Source organism: Camellia sinensis, chromosome 5 (genome assembly GCF_055761805.1).
Source record: "Camellia sinensis isolate YWXY chromosome 5, ASM5576180v1, whole genome shotgun sequence".
Taxonomy (NCBI): Eukaryota; Viridiplantae; Streptophyta; class Magnoliopsida; order Ericales; family Theaceae; genus Camellia; species Camellia sinensis.
The window spans coordinates 215986410-215991999 of NC_138965.1; the positions used below are offsets into that span (position 1 = coordinate 215986410).

General features: G+C 39.6%; 2 pseudogenes across 1 annotated transcript; one reads left to right on the forward strand and one right to left on the reverse strand.

Moving 5' to 3' along the window:
• The first annotated feature begins 697 nt into the window (after nt 1-697).
• On the forward strand, nt 698-1702 carry LOC114311486 (AAA-ATPase At2g18193 pseudogene; annotated as a pseudogene).
• Nucleotides 1703-3307: 1605 nt separating this feature from the next.
• Nucleotides 3308-5189, reverse strand: LOC114311461 (AAA-ATPase At3g50940-like; annotated as a pseudogene). The gene is made up of 2 exons (XR_014331042.1): nt 4204-5189; nt 3308-3887 (listed from the first exon to the last, which is right to left on the reverse strand). The product of XR_014331042.1 is annotated as an AAA-ATPase At3g50940-like (transcript).
• Between the last annotated feature and the right edge of the window lie 401 nt (nt 5190-5590).

Genomic DNA, 5590 nt, shown 5'->3' on the forward strand with positions numbered 1-5590 from the left:
TTACCCTTAATTTTTTATGTATTAATTTAGTATTAAATCTTAATTTATTTTCAATTTTGAAATGGAATATGATAGTTTAGATAATAAAAAAATTATATTCATGTCTTGGCCCCCGTGGAGTTCCATCCCTCATGGCAACCCCACTAGTATCTTCTCTCTTTCATTTTTCTTTTACAAATAAATATATAAGCTATCTTTATTTGAACAGCTATGACTTGGGATTAGATTAATAATCCCACAAAATGTATAATCCGATATTTGATGAAGAAAATTTAGGTTCGAAATAATAGTCTATTTGGATATAGTATTTATAGGTGACTATTGAATCTCCAGAATGGGTGGTGTCATACAAAATTGATAGGCTTCTAATAATTCAATCTAAACATAAAATAGAATACACAATCTAAAGGGATTGATAATATTAGATTAATAGTCTTAGGTATGCTAACCCAGTTTAATTCGGTCCGTCCTAACAAACATGCCTTACAACGTGTTGCAAGGGTTTGGGAAAGCAGGAGAGAGGGAGGAAGGTAATGTGACAAAGGTGTAAAGAGAACTGTTGTTTTGGAAGCTCATTACTGAAAATGTTCTATGAGACTCAACTCGACGAAGTGGACAGGACTCAGAGCAAACCAGACCAAACCAAATACACAATCCTAGAAACAACAAAGTTTGAACCATGTTTTCTCTATCATACATGCAACAATATCCTTCAATATCAATACCATCAGTTTTATTCACTGCCTCAGGAATGCTGGTCGGGACTCTGCTCAATGAAGTCCTGGCCATCTGCAAAACGATTATACCACGACAACTCTATGATAAAATCTCACTCAATCTGAGTAGCCTCATTGAAAACTATTTTTCTCAGATGACTCTCTTCATAGATGAGCCCATTAATCAGCTCTCCACCAATCAAATGTTCGAGGCATCCGAAATCTACTTGCGCTCAAAAATCAGCCGTTCAATTAGACGGCTTAACATATCCAAGGAACCGGGACAAGAGGACATCTGCGTCAGCATCAAAGAAGGAGAAAAGATTATGGATACATTCCAAGGTATCCAAGTCACTTGGCAAATGATGAAACCTAGTCATCCAACTCATAGATCAATTGAGCTCAGGTTCAACCAGAAATACAAGGAAAAGGTACTGCGCCATTACTTGCCACATGTATTGGAGAGGTCAAAAGCCATGAAAGCAGAAAACAAGGTATTGAAGCTCTACTCATATGGGGGACAACAATGGAGTTCAGTCAATCTAGACCATCCATCCACTTTTGACACATTGGCAATGAATCCAGCACTCTAGAAGGAACTGATGGATGACTTGGACAGGTTTGTGAAGAGAAGAGACTTCTACCAGACAATTGGGAAGGTGTGGAAACGGGGGTGCTTGTTATACGGGCCCCCAGGCACGGGCAAGTCCAGCTTGATTGCTGCCACGGCTAACCATATGAAGTTCCATATATATGACTTGGAGCTCACAAGGGTTCAGTACAATTCAGAGTTTAGGAACCTTCTAGTCTCTACTGTAAATCAATCAATTCTGGTGATTGAGGATATTGATTGCAGCAAAAAATTTCATAACCCACAAAATGAAGAGTACGACAATGTTTGCACGCCACCGCTGCTTGGCATGCCACCAATGCTTGGCATGCAGATCAAGCAGGTGAGTTTGTAGGTTTACTCTCCATTGCAATAACTGCAATAGTTTAGTGTAAGAAGCAAAACGTTAATGTGATGCATGAAAACAAAGCTAACTACATTAGTTATGTTCCCCAAAACACTAATAGTTGTTGGACGTTTTGATAACTCAATGCCCGGCCCTAAGGATCGACTAATCCAGAAGACCAATCCCACCATCTACTAGTAGAGGCCCAATTAAAGTGGAGGTAAAATTCTGTATGGACTGGCCCCAAGAAATTGTTTACACCTAGGAGGTTTCTAACTTGAGATCACTATCCCCGTGTTCCAATGCACTTTCAGTTGTATGATTGTGTCTCAAGATTTTCCCCACATCGTGCGACTTGGAGTGCATTGGGGACAAGGGAGATATTTTGAGAACAAAGATCCCTGGCTATTACTATAAACCTAGCTTCAAGTCTCTGCCCAAGCTTGAAAAACTCATTTTTTTAATCTTGCTTGCACATACACTAGCTTCTTACTTTGTAATTGACAGGTGACACTATCTGGGTTACTTAATTTTGTTGACTGGCTCTGGTCAAGTTGTGGTGATGAGAGGATAATTATATTTACAGCCAATCACATAGACAAACTAGATCCTGCATTACTGAGACCGGGTCGCATGGGCATGCACATCCAGATGTCCTACTGCACTCCCTGTGGGTTTAAGTTCCTTGCTTCTAAGTACCTTGGCATAAAAGATCACTCCATGTTTACTAAAATTGAGAAGCTCATGACAGAGGTGGAGGTAACCACTGCGGAGATTGCAGAAGAACTCATGAGAAGTGATAAAGCAGACAAACCCTTGGAGGACTCATCAAGTTCCTATGCACGAAGAAAACAGAACATGATAAAGCCAATGCTGAAGGAAAAAAATAAGTCAATGAACAAGCTGAAGAAAGCCCGGCAAACAAAGATGGAGCCGAAAAAGAAAGCGGGGAAAAATAAAAGGCGAAAAAAGGGAAGAAGCAGAAGATGAGGTGACAGTGCATCCCTTAGTTATGGTTATTAGCTTATAAATAACAAGTTTTTCACTGTATTATGCCCCCATTTGGTTTCATAATATCATGAGAATTAGGTTGTCTTATTGTTGTTTTTATTTCTCTGTTCCGCTCTACATCATGAGGTCTTCAAAAACATGAAAGCATTGTATTTGCTTGTGGTAATATTTTCTGTAATATTTGCAGGTTGTATAAAATCTTTATTAGTTAAGTGAATAATTTCATAGTAGAAGCAGAGACACCTTTTTTGAGAAGAGTAAGTAGACATCCTAAAAAAAATGAATCATCTAATAAAGATTTTTAAAAAATGAAACTCAAATGAATGCCATCTAGAACTTCTGGTTGGCTACCTATTGTGCAAGTTGTTGATATACTAAAAGAGAAGATGAGGCCTCGAAGGAAGAGTAGATATTTTGACAAGTCAAACAAAGTTCAGTTGCAACACAATAGACAGTTAAATCCGCTAACTGGCATCATGTCATGAACCTACAAGTGCGCACAGGCGCACACACCAGGGATGGCCCTGAGTTCATTGGGGCCCTAGGCAAACTCTTAAAAATTGGGCCTCTTATAGAATTATCCCAAATTATCCCAAAACCGAAAAATTCAAAGATGTATGATTCTTTTGAGTAAATATTCTAGGTATTTAGTATTATTGCGTACATAATCCCAAAAATACATAATCCGAAAAACTCACCTCACCACTGATATTCTTCTCGGCTAGACATTTCATCAAACACCAAAACTACAAACCTTGATAAACTCATTTGAGCATGAGAAGTGTACACAAAACACCTAAAATCGTAAAGTAATCACCGTCTTATTCTCAGCCATACAGTCCATCACCAAAACAACACATAAACCCCTCATTCAAGCTTGAGATAGACACAAACACCACCCATAGATCTAACACCATCGTTTTTCATGAGTTCTTCTGCAATCTCTGCTAGGGTTACCTCCACCTCTGTCACGAGCTTCTCGATTTCAGCAAACATGGAGTGATTGTTTATGCCAAGGTAGCTAGAAGCAAGTATCTTAAACCCATAAGGAGTGCAATAAGACATGTTGCACTTTCATGCGACCAGGTCTCAGCAACGCTGGGTCTAGTCTGTCTTTATGATTGGTTCTAAATATGATTATCTTCTCATCACCTCAACTTGACCAAAGCCCATCAATAAAATTAAGCAGCCCAGATAGTGTCAACTGTCAAGAAGAAAGTGAAACAGTTGTTAAGTTATAAAAGTAAGAAGCTAGTGAAAAGAGTGTTTTAAGCTTAGGCACAGACTTGAAGTTAGGTTTATGGCAAATCCTCCAATGGCCAGGGATCCTCTCTGACCATTGGAGTCACAAAAACACAGGAATTTCAAGACACGGTCGTATGGCTAGGAGTGCATTGGGATAGGGGGCATGGATTTTGGGGACCAGTGCCCTCTCTTATACGTGGTACTAACTAATGCAGCCGTTTTAGCAGGTTTTAAGAACTATAGGTGTTTCTTGGTGAGTAAATAGTTAGACTCACCTGACTGTCACTATTATTGTATCCTCCAGCTTGTCGGTTCTGAAAATTGCTGCTGCAATCAATATCCTCAATCACCAGAATTGATTTATTTGCAGTATAGATTAGAAGTCTTCTAAGCTCTGCATCGCTTTGGAGGCTTGTGAGCTCCAAATCATATTTATGGAACTTCAAATAGTTAGCCATGGCAGCAATCAAGTTGGAATTGCCCGTGCCTGGGGGCCCGTACAACAAGTACCCGCATTTCCATGCCTTCCCAACTCTCCGGTCGAAGTCTTTTCTCTTCACAAACCTGTCCAAGTCGTCTATGACCTTCTTCTTCAGTGTTGGATCCATTGCCAATGTGTCAAAAGTGGATGGATGGTTTAGATTGATTGAATCCCATGCTCCATAACATGAGTTCAACTTCACTACCTTGTTTTCTTCTTTCATTGCTTTTGACCTCTCCAATACATATGGCAAGTAAGAGCTCAGTACCATTTCCCTGTATTTCTTGTGGAAGAAGAGCTCAATTGATCTACGCTCCACCATGTTTGTTTCAAAGCCACCTTCATAATCAGTGACAGTGATTATCTTTTGTGTCTCAATACATATCATTTGCCAAGTGAGTTGGACACCTTCGAATGTATCCACAATCTTTTCCCCTTGGTTGACGCTGACACAGAGGTCCTTCTCTCCCGGCACTTTGGACACCTTAAGCCGTTCAACTGAAGGGTTGATTTTTAGGCGCAAATAGATCTCAGACGCCTCGAACATTTCATTGAAGGAGTGCCCATTGGTCTCATCAATGACGAGAATCCTTTGGGATGAAAAGTTTCCCGGAGGCCTCCCATTTTGGATAAGATTTTGTCATGGAGCTGCTGTGGTATAAGCTGCTTGGTCATGGCCTGGACTTCATTGAGAACATACCGGACCAGCATTGCCGAGGCAGCAAAAGCGGTGTACGTTGATAAAACTGATGTTGAAGGCATATTTTATGGAGAAAACATTGTTCAAACTTTTTTTTTGAGGATTGTATTTGGTTTGCTTGAATCCTGTCCATTTTGGGGAGATGGGTTTTATAGGACAAATTTGTAGGAGTGAGCTTCCATTGGAAGTAGTTTGAAATTTATAGGCAAGTCAAGCAAACTAGTTATTAAATTGCTGGGGAAGCTGAGGATGACAAGGTCAGCACACTAAATTCTCCAGCAATTCTCAGAAGGCTAGCCCACCATGAGGTTAAAAAAAAAAAAAAAAAAAAAAAAATCCCAGTTGACTTCTGTGGTATGGTATTTTTCTAGGAACCAGAGAGAAGTTTGGGGCCTATCAATCCCATCACAGTTCCACTCTAATCATTTAAATAGTTTATTTTGTAGATCTATATCAGTTGATCATTTATGAAAAATGAGAT